Here is an 11,362-nt window from a genome sequence, read left to right on the forward strand (position 1 = left end):
GTTGGATTTCTTTTAAGTTTCTGAGCTCTGCATTGAAAATCTGGCCTCTGGCATAAACTTTGCCCTCCTCCTATGACATAATGAAGACATCTGCTTGATCATATCCTCTTTCTTCACACAACTTGTTTTCTGGCTCTAAAAAAATAGCCAGCACAAAGCTGTGCAAGTATTGAAACACAAAGGGTGATGTTGAAGCCAAACTGGAAGAGGTTTTTTTCTCCTAAAGTAGAATACTAAAGCCTTTCCTTTTCAGGTACAGGCATCAGCAAGAAAAGAAAGGAAATAAGTAATCCCTGCTCACCGTTTGTATAAGCTGATTTATTCTTCATTCTTAGAAGAGTTGTGCATTAACAAGGTATATCCCTGTGTTCCTTTTCCCATACAGGGAGGATTTTGCACCCCCTGGATTATAACCACTCAGAGAACCGATATTTCGCATGTGCGCCCCTCCAGAGCAGCCAGGCATGTACACATCACCCACTCCAGCAGCAACATTTTTTTTTTTTTTTTTGCAGGAAAAATCCTCTTCTTTCCTACATTATGTGCTTCAGTAAGTGAAAATGAAAATTGGCTGAGATATGGGGTGATACACCTCCATAGAGTGAATATCATAATTAAAATGTCTTTACAAAAAAAAAAAAAACGAGAGAGGGGAGAGAAATGTATGGCTATTCCAGATGATTAAACTTCTTGGTACTTGGATGTTCTCTGTAGTTAACTCAGGTGAACAGCCCCTTGCACTAACAAGGACCTGCATATAACTCCCCATAAAATATGGATTTTATTGCAGCAGTGACACCACTTGAGCACTACGCTGACCTCTCCAGCAGCTCCCATCTCCGAGATCTCCGATAACTCTTGGCATAAGAATAACTACAGAAGTAATCTCAGCTCTGCAACACACAACATAGCAAGATTCCCTGTTACTAAATTCCGGAATATCGCACCGGGGGCGTCACTTTTCCTGCATCGGACACCGGAAAACCAGGCGCACTTGGTTTGCTCTCCAACCAGTCCGGGGGAGGCGTTTTCCCCCAGATTTGTGCCTGGCCAGCCTTGGAAGAGCACAAGCGAGCTCCGTCTTCCACATGACTTTTCCCTGGACAGTGTGCTCCATTTTCGGAGTCCAGTGTTGGACTTTCCTTGCAACCTAAGCATTTCTGCCCTATGTGAGCCGGCAGGCGTTGCCCCCGGCGTGCAAGCTAACAGTTTTTTTTTTTTTTTTTTTAAATAAGCATCTTCTCTGAGACAAATCATCTCTTTAGCCTAAGTTTTCCTTATTGGGAGCATTCAGGAGTTTTCAAGCTACCCAATTTTCTGCTTTGGCTCCCAAACCAAGAAATGTAACCCAGCCAAAGCGGTCCCTGCACAGACCCTGTGATGTGGGCAGGTGGAAATAAATCAAGCCCCAAACCGCTCCGCGGGTCCTGCACGCACCAGCGCCCTTGGTAATTGACCAGCCAACTTTGCAAATGCCGGAGATCCCTTGGCAGCCTCTGCCGGCGGAGAGAAAGGCAACGGGTTCTTCCCGGCGGCCCCGTCACATATGCCCCCACCAAGCCCCTACGCGGTCTTACCAGAAGGCGGAGGAGCGGCGCTGAAGCTCCCCGGGAACCGGCGCCCGTTCTGGGCAGCGGCAGCAGCGCCGCCCGCGCAACCGGACCCGAGCGCCCGCCCCGACCCGGCTCGCAGGCTGAACATCCCTCTCAACTCCAGCGTGCGGCACCCACCGGGCGAGGAGGGCTCGCTCTCTCTGATTGGCTTCCATCAGCGCTACAGAATTAAAACAAGAAAAGGCATGCACCATCGCCAACTGAGACCGAACCCACCTCCGCTCGCCTTCCTGCTCCCAGGGAGACCCTGCGACCCGCCCAGGCTGCTCCTGCCTCGGTCGCCGCCGCCGCCACCGCCGCGGTTGCCCGCTCAGCCGTTCTCGCTGCCGCGGCTGAAACTGCAGCTCGGGATGGGAAGGTTACGGGCTCGGGAGAGCTGGCTCTTGTGGGCACACACTGATTTGCAAGTGAATGAAGTGGGAGGGAGCAAAGAGAGGAGGACTTTGTTAGAGAGGCCCAGTGCCTGCCCCCGCCCGCCCCCTCCCCTTGACAGAATGACTCCCTGTGTTTGAAGTCCTGAGCAATTCGCTGCCTGTAACACTCCCTCCGCTCCAGGCTTTCCTTTCTCTTCCTTTCTTATTTTTTGGGGGTGGGGGTTAAGACATACTCAGAACTTGCGTGACTTCGTCTGTACCCTCCTTTATACTATCAAAATGCACCTTGTGCGATCATCTGTAACGGTTGGATATTCTTTTTTTTTTTTTTTTAACCGACCAAGCAATTACAATTCCCAGGGACATGGTACCTCGTTGCGCTATCAGTTGGCCAGCTTCGTGTTATAGAACGCATAACATGCACACACATAAAACAAACCCAGTCTCCTGAGATAACAGTACTGACGGCTTTTCTTCACAACATAAACAGGCGTTCTCCAGACGCAAGCAGACATAGATTCAGACGCGTCTTTCCTTTTCTTCTGGGAAGACAGGTTTCACATAGTCCTATGATCTCTGTCACTCTTTTGGAGTGAGTAACCCCAAGATGCTGTAAAATGAAGTCATGCTTCCTTGGGCTTGCAGAAACTGTCGAACCCAAACCCTTCAGGCTTACTACTGACTTATGGTTGATTCCATCTTTCTAAATGAGTTAATACAAGGACACAAAAGACTTGCAGAAGAGTGTGTACTGATATTCAGGTCTGCCTCCCATTTGTGATCTTTCATGAAAGTTCCTGAAGTAGGGTAACCTCCAAATTGAACTCTTAGGTACACATAGCAGTTTGCATAGCTATACTTATAGTAACCAAAAAGTAATTTTTTTAAAGTAATTTTTAATATTAGGGAACTGAGCTACAAAATCTTAAGCATGTTGAAATATTAAGTGAGAGTAATGGTTTTCTACATAAAAGATACAGACATGATGGAGCCAGGCACTGTTGGATTAGGAAAATTAAATCTAATTACCACAGTGATCGCACCCGGGGTCAGTAGCATCCCAAACCATCTGTTTGTGTATGCTTTAAGTTGCGGGGAGATTTCCACAGCATGGTGTGCTAAAAAGATCCAGGCTACTCTGGCCTCTGAGTGGTTAAACTGGTTGGAGGTTGGTCTCCTTCCCAACTCAGCTCTTACTAGAAAATCTTTTGTTTCTCCAATAGAAGTTCAGGCATTTAAATAAAGCCAAAATCAAAGTATTTCCTCTAGGCAGTCAGTGCTTCAAAGAAGTGTGCATGGAATGGTTTTAGCACAGATGTTCCACACATGGAAGATGGAAAGACTTTGAATTTCTTTCTTGAAAAGATCTTCCTTTAATGGAGAATTGCCACCAACTTAACAAAAAGGAGGCTGAACATTTTCTCTTCATGCAGCTATTCAGAATCTTGTAGAGAAAGGGTAGGCGAGAAGAAAGCTGCTTCCATTCCTCAGATTATGAATTCTATACATTTAATTGGAAATACTAGCTCCTTATGTTTTTACAGTCCTTTATCACTTACAGAGTACTTTCACAGATCATTTTATTGAATTCTTCTTTCAACAAGTAGTCTGATTTTTTCCCCGTTAGGACAAAGGAAGCAGATTGATGATGGCATTGCATGGGTTAAATAACATGTCCAAGGCAATGAAAACTGGAAAGCAGAAGAGTCAGAAATATTACTGGTAAAACTGTGGCTATGTGTGTGTGTGTGTGTGTGTCTGTGTATATACATACATATATGTATATATATACCATTAAAAATAAACCACATTTTAAGACTGCCTTTTGCAGAAAGATGTGCAGAATAACTGATTTTTATAGTAAAAATGGGATAATAGTGAAATTAATGTTCTCCCTGTTGAACAAGTTTATATCTCACAAAGGAAATCTTTAATTGTTTGAAATATACTACTCTTCTAACCCCACTAAACTACACATCAAAGGTGACTGAAGCAACTACTTGTTATTAAGAATGGATAAGCAATCAATTTGCTTTGGGATAGTTCAAGTGGCAACATTACATAAAGGACAGCACTTTTAATACTAAAAAAGATTTTTGTGTGATATTTGAGGATTTCTAGCATTATTTACTGCAGTCATTGTTCTCAATTAAATATCCATAATTATTTCATTCTCATTTCGAAGATAAAAAAATGAGAGTTATTAAGGTCAAATGATTATCTGGTATGTAAACATCCAGAATTATTTCATTTTCATTTCAGAGATAAAAAACTGAGAGTTACTAAGGTTATACAATTATCCAGTGTCATATTAGTACTGTTTCTAGTTCATTCTCTGGCACACAAAAACATGTTGGCAAGTAACAGAAGCTAATTAGAGAGAGTTAAACAGATAAGAGGGTCTTTGTTATCATCATGTAGAGTCTTCTTTTGAAACTCAAGAGTGGAAATTCTGCAGGGCTTCTGGAAAGACTTGGAAACAGGTACTTGGAAGCCACAAGTACTCAGCTTAGAGTACTGTTTTCCTGTCCTCACTGTGCTTATGCTTCTGTTTTGTCTCCCTTCACACTGGCCTTCTCTGTTACTCAGTCAGACCTTCAGTGCAGTACCACTGACTGTACCAGAGCTTACCTGTTGGAAAGAATGTTTCTCTTTCTGCTTCATTTCCAATTTCTTGGAAAGCAGTTCTGATTGGTCAAGTGTTCGCCGGGCCGGGGCTGGGGCAGAGGGAGGCAGCAGGGTCCCCTACACAGAGCCCTTTCATGTGTTGTGTGCTCAGTCATTCAGTTGTGTCCGATTCTTTGTGGTCCCATGGACTATAGCCTGCCAGGCTTCTCCATCCATGGGATTTCCCAGGCAAGAATACTGGAATGGGTTGCCATTTCCTTCTCCAGGGGATCTTCCCAACCCAGGGATCGAACCCACATCTGTCATGTCTTCTGTGTCTGCAGGCAGATTCTTTTACCTTCAGGACCCAAATGGAGGGCAGCACCAAGGGGATGCTCCTGTGAACTGGGGATACATCCCCAAAGTGTCCCCTTCCACAGCCTCTGGTTTATCCCCTGTGAACTGGGAATACATCCCCAAAGTGTCCCCTTCCACAGCCTCTGGTTTTGTTTAGTAATTTGGTGCAGCTGAAGTATCTCATTAATTGTTAGACGACTTCATTATTTTATATGCTTCAGTCAAAATAACTTCTCTCCTTTTACAGCTTGCAAAATTTCAATTTTGTAAAAATACTCCTTCATAGACTATTATTAGGGATATTAATTTTGATGAGGGATTTTTCAACTTCCACTAAATCTCTCTTCAGATGATTAAGCAGTGATATTATCCTTATAGTGGGGATGCATATAAATAAATAATTACATGTTTTCTGACTTTCTTTTCAGTAATGTGCATCTGTATGCAATGATTACCTGATAAAAACATTTTCATGATCATCAACAGTTATTCTTGATTAGGAGAAAAAAGTTCACTTTTAAAACCATGTGCCTAATTAAGAATCTTGGCATGGGTAGTTTTGCTTCATCCAAATCTTCCCTCTAAAGTTTGCCTCAAATGTGTTGTTACCAGAAAAAATCTACAATGTCAACCAGAAAAAAGTCTACATGTTACAATGTTTATTACTTAGTTATCATGGTGTGCACAAGTGAACAGATTTCAGTGAGGAATAAGGGCTATTTCCTATCTTTGCCCTGTGTGTGTTCACATGCATATACACCCATGCATGCATACACACATCAGTGCTTAAGGGGGGGAAAAGTTTTAACTACTTTGGGTATTATTGAACTGAAAGAAAGGAGACAGGAAACCTCGATGGAATTCCTCTTTTGTGAGAGCCATAGACATCTCAATATAAGCTAAAATAAATTCACACAAACTTCATGTGCTTATCCAGGTTTTCTTATTCTGGGAGAGTTTCCAGTCCTGTGTTTAAAATGGGTTGGATCACAGGGTGCATTAAGACATTTCCCTCTTGATCATTTGACTCATCACTATAGGTAGATTGCAATAGCCAGGAGATTTCCAAATTAGATAAATGCACAGCAGCAAAATGTTATTGACCTACCCTGGACATTTGAATACTCAGGGCATTTCCAGGTTGCTAGAGTGGACTTCAAATTTGATGAATTATTTTATATTTTATTCACTGTGTAGTGGTAGAATCTAAATTTGTCTGATGAAATACTTACAACTTAAGTTTGGCAGATTGTACTACATCAGTTGAAGGAGCATGTCCTGGTTTAGTAGGAACAACCTAGTAGGAGGATATGCACAGTGTCAGCGTATTCTCTTAAATAACTAGTGTAGACCAGAACAAACAGAAAATCCTACACTTGCATCCAGTGTGCACACACGTGCCAAGGTGCTTTAGTTGTGAGCAACTCTTTATGATGTTATGGACTATAGTCCGCCAGGCTCCTCTGTCCATGGGATTCTCCAGGTAAGAATACTGGAGTGGGTGGCCATGCCTTCCTCCAGATCTTCCTGACCCAGGGATCAAACCCACTTCTCTTATGTCTCCTGCATTTGCAAGCGAGTTCTTTACGACTAGCACCACCTGGGAAGCCCTACACTTATACCCAGAAGGAAAAATTCCTTTCTCTTACTAATCCCTCTCCCAATTATAGAAGCACTTGATGGGAGTAATGGCAGGCTGATGTGGATCACAATAAACTGTGGAAGATTCTAAAAAAGATGGGAATACCAGACCACCTGACCTGCCTCTTGAGAAACCTATATGCAGATCAGGAAGCAACAGTTAGAACTGGACATGGAACAACAGACTGGTTCCAAATAGGAAAAGGAGTACGTCAAGGCTGTATATTGTCACCTGCTTATTTAACTTATGTGCAGAGTACATCATGAGAAACGCTGGACTGGAAGAAGCACAAGCTGGAATCAAGATTGCCGGGAGAAATATCAATAACCTCAGATATGCAGATGACACCACCCTTATGGCAGAAACTGAAGAGGAACTAAAAAGGCTCTTGATGAAAGTGAAAGAGGAGAGTGAAAAAGTTGGCTTAAAGCTCAACATTCAGAAAACTAAGATCATGCCATCTGGTCCCATCACTTCATGGGAAATTGATGGGGAAACAGTGGAAACAGTGTCAGACTTTATTTTTTGGGCTCCAAAATCACTGCAGATGGTGATTGCAGCTATGAAATTAAAAGATGCTCACTCCTTGGAAGGAAAGTTATGACCAACCTAGATAGCATATTCAAAAGCAGAGACATTACTTTGCCAACAAAGGTCTGTCTAGTCAAGGCTATGGTTTTTCCAGTGGTCATGTATGGATGTGAGAGGTGGACTGTGAAGAAAGCTGAGTGCCAAAGAATTGATGCTTTTGAAGTGTGGTGTTAGAGAAGACTCTTGAGAGTCCCTTGGAGTGCAAGGAGATCCAACCAGTCCATCCTAAAGGAGATCAGTCCTGGGTGTTCATTGGAAGGACTGATGCTGAAGCTGAAACTCCAGTACTTTGGCCACCTCATGCGAAGAGTTGAGTCATTGGAAAAGACCCTGATGCTGGGAGGGATTGGGGGCAGGAGGAGAAGGGGACAACAGGGGATGAGATGGCTGGATGGCATCACCGACTCGATGGACATGAGTCTGAGTGAACTCCAGGAGTTGGTGATGGACAGGGAGGCCTGGCAATGGCACCCCACTCCAGTACTCCTGCCTGGAAAATCCCATGGATGGAGGAGCCTGGTAGGCTGCGGTCCATGGGGTCGCTAAGAGTTGGACATGACTGAGCGACTTCACTTTCACTTTTCACTTTCATGCATTGGAGAAGGAAATGGCAACCCACTCCAGTGTTCTTGCCTGGAGAATCCCAGGGACAGGGGAGCCTGGTGGGCTGCCATCTATGGGGTCACACAGAGTTGGACACAACTGAAGTGACTTAGCAGCAGCAGCAGCAGGGAGACCTGGCGTGCTGTGATTCATGGGGTCGCCAAGAGTCAGACACGACTGAGCAACTGAACTGACTGACTGACTGGAGTGGGAAAAATAATATAATAATGCATGTTCAAAAACACTGGGGGACTATATATACATATATATATATAGAGAGAGAGAAATGTTAAAATTTCACAAGTTTTGTCAAAAGACAAAAACAATTACACAAAGATTATCCTTTGTGTAGGTTTAAGTGTTATCTTTAGAATAGACCAGACCTCACGTAGAATCTTCTTTTTTTAAGGTATCACACTTAAATGCCTTTTTCTTTTTTGCTCCCTCCTGTGTTTTCACTGTACTTTATAAAATACCTATAGTATTTTAGCTAGAGCCCTTGTTTACATATTCTTGTTCACTTGCTAGACTGTATATCCAATGAATTACTGAAGATAGAGCATTTGTTTTGATCATCATTTTAGCTTCTGGTGCTTGAAAAAAAATGCTTGGTGCTTACATGTAAATAAATAGAAATCTAGATGGACTAGAATTGATTTGGTGGAACCTTTAGATGATTCGTAGACTTAAGATCATGTTTATGAACTAACGGTTATAAGACTGGAAAAGAGAAGGTTCAAATTGGCCATGAGTCACACTTTCAAATACTTGATGAACTGTCATATGGAAGAAAATTAGAATGGCTTTTAATGTGATAGAAGCTTCAGGTAGTATCAACTGGAGAAACCCCTGGAAGTTACTGCATTTTGTTAATTCTAAAACATCCATATTTTCTCATTTTAATATCTCTGAAATTATAATGCCTCTCACAATTGACATGATGAGAAAGGATTGTGTCATGGTGTAATTGGCAATGTCTCTTCTTTCTTAATGACATAAAATAATTGTGCAACTTACTACCATTGGCATCTTTGATCTTTGATGACATGCAGATGGTAGATTTCAGCTCAACATATGGAAAAATTTTCAAACTCTTAGTTCTGTTCAAGATGAAATGTATAGCTTCAGCATAGCAACGGGTCCCATTCCTGAAGGTATTCATTCCCAGACTGGACCAACACTTGTTATAAATGAGCTCATCAATTTTGGGATTGAATGATCTTTAACATCTTTATCAAACTTGAGGTTCTTGGATTTTGAGACTCTTAATTTTTAGATGAGAAAACAAAGATAATACAGGTTAAGTGCTTTGTCCAAAGTCACATATCTCATTTGAGACCAAGACTCGTCTATCCATGCCTCCCGTTTTGTACACCTGAAACTAACACAATATTGTTTATATACTAAACTCCAATGTGAAACTACTTTCATTTACTATTCTTTTTTCTTCAGGCTTGCAGTATAGAAAACGGATGCATACAATATTTTGATAAGAGCAATAGCTAGCATTTATTGCATGTATATGGTATGTCATTTACTTGTTCTTTATGTATGTTATCACATATAGTCCATCTGATGGCTCATGCTAGATACTATTATCATTCTTGTTCACAGATGGGGAAGCTGAGGAATGGGAGGTAAAATAATTTGTTCAAAGTCACACAGTTTGTATAAGTCAAGGCTGAGGTTGAAACACACACTTTGAAGTGAGTTCTATTCTCTTAATTGCTAGATAGGGACTTAAAGATTCAGAGAGTTTACTGCGGAATCTATATGCAGTGATGTGAAAATCAAAACCTGCCATGGTATGAAATTTCTGATTTTAAAATAAACATGCTTTGGTTGTTCCATTACTATCTCTTTTATTACTTGCCTTAAGATATCTGAGTAATGGTTTCAGCTCTCTACTGCATTTATGTTCAAACAAAACCTTAAGTGCTTTTGTTAAATTTTAGGGCCAGCAGAAAGCTTATCAATAAACTGATAAAGTAATTTACCTCTTAAATCAAGAAAATTCTGTTTTATTCTTTGCTTTGTATGTACTTAACCTATGCCTACTTCTACCTAGAGGTACCCCAAAGTTGAGAAAAATCAGTTTTTAACTTATTTCCTGATCTTTGTTTTTTATTCATTGTGGGCCCTTGGCCATCTGTAAAGATGCATTGACTTTTACTGATTTTTTTTTTTTTTTTTTTTTTTTGAGGAGAGCTATCTTTGTGCACTTCTGAACCCTCAAGGGGCAGTCTTTATTCCTCAAAAAGGAATCCTTCATAGAGGACACAGGCAGAATTCTCGTCACAGCTGAGGTCCTCTCTTTGCCCCTGGGAAACTTTACTTATTATCTCTCTTCGAAGGAAAAAGAAAACTGGAAAAAAGCTTCTGGGTGTTGATAAGAAGAATTTTAAAAGAACCTTAGTTAAGTCCATTTTGGAGATTAGTTTTCCAGACATCATAATACTCAAAATATCACATAATATTTTCACATGTAGGTAGTTTACTGAAAAATTTGTAGTCTTGACCAATCTCTTGTCTCTTGGCCTTGGTTTATCTATAAATTGAAGTGTTGAAATAGTTTTTTACTTCCGTCATTGTTCTCAAAGACGTTTCTTTACATGTTGCTATTCTCTTGTGTGGCCGCTAGGTGGACAAAGGCGCGGCCCTGCTGTTGAAAATGGCTTCCCGTCACTAATTTGGAATAATGGTCTTGAAGAACAACCACACAGAGAGCTAGTTTTTCTTAAAGAGACACTGAATATTTTAAAAGTCCTTTTTATTAATTGGTATTAAAGTGTGATATGAACTAGTACTTCTTTGTAATACTTGAGAATTGAGGAAAACGATTATTACTATTTCTGTGACCACTAAAATCTTTATACGTATAATCACATATCTCCATGAACATTACCACGTAGGAGATTTCACTAAGCTTATTAAGAATCATGGATATGAGCCTTTTTGAAAAGTGTCACAAGCCACAATATTTTAAGAATGTAGATAAAGACATTTAAAGGATATTTTGAAACTTTTTAGTGGGTATCAAAGTTGGTAATAATTAGTTAATATTTTCAGACACTAAAGCAACAAAATAAATTTCTAATTGCAAAATTGAAAGGGAACTAAATGCTTTGTAGCCGAAAAAGGTCCATGACTACATAATAATCTTTAAAAGCAATTTTAGTAGCTAAGATTTATTGAAGACGTATTATATGCCAGACTATGTGTTAAAAGCTTTTGTTCATATTCTTTTGATTCTCTCAACGACTCTGTGAAGCAGTTACTTTATCAGGCTCATGAGTAAATGATGGTTTAGAGTGTTTCATTACTGTGCCTGCCGTGCTGCTGTCCTGTAGCAGAGTGGAGCTTTGAACACAGGCACTCAACATCAGAGTAGCAGATACTCATCCACGGCTATATTGGTAACAGCCTGTGCTATATTGCTCTTCAGGATTGTAAAATGCTTCATGTTCATTACTGCTTTGTGTGTTTACTACAGTTCTCTTCAGTAGAGGGTGAGGATAATTAGTCTTTGTGTTTCCAGGCAGGGCAAGAAGACTCGGAAAGGTTGAGTCCTGAAC

The 11,362-nt window shown here is 40.9% G+C and overlaps 1 protein-coding gene across 3 annotated transcripts in view; it reads right to left on the minus strand.

The window, feature by feature from the left end:
• CDH6 (cadherin 6) overlaps positions 1–2,024 on the minus strand; it is a 150,478-nt gene extending 148,454 nt beyond the window's left edge. For 2 of the 3 annotated variants that reach the window (XM_019983097.2, XM_070774808.1), the window contains exon 1: positions 1,830–2,024. The gene's annotated coding sequence lies outside the window, so the exon portion shown is untranslated. Of the gene's footprint in view, positions 1–1,577; positions 1,694–1,829 lie in introns of those variants that run through there. The other variant, XM_070774806.1, reaches the window with a different exon arrangement.
• Between the last annotated feature and the right edge of the window lie 9,338 nt (positions 2,025–11,362).

The sequence above is a fragment of the Bos indicus genome, chromosome 20 (assembly GCF_029378745.1).
Source record: "Bos indicus isolate NIAB-ARS_2022 breed Sahiwal x Tharparkar chromosome 20, NIAB-ARS_B.indTharparkar_mat_pri_1.0, whole genome shotgun sequence".
Taxonomy (NCBI): domain Eukaryota; kingdom Metazoa; phylum Chordata; class Mammalia; order Artiodactyla; family Bovidae; genus Bos; species Bos indicus.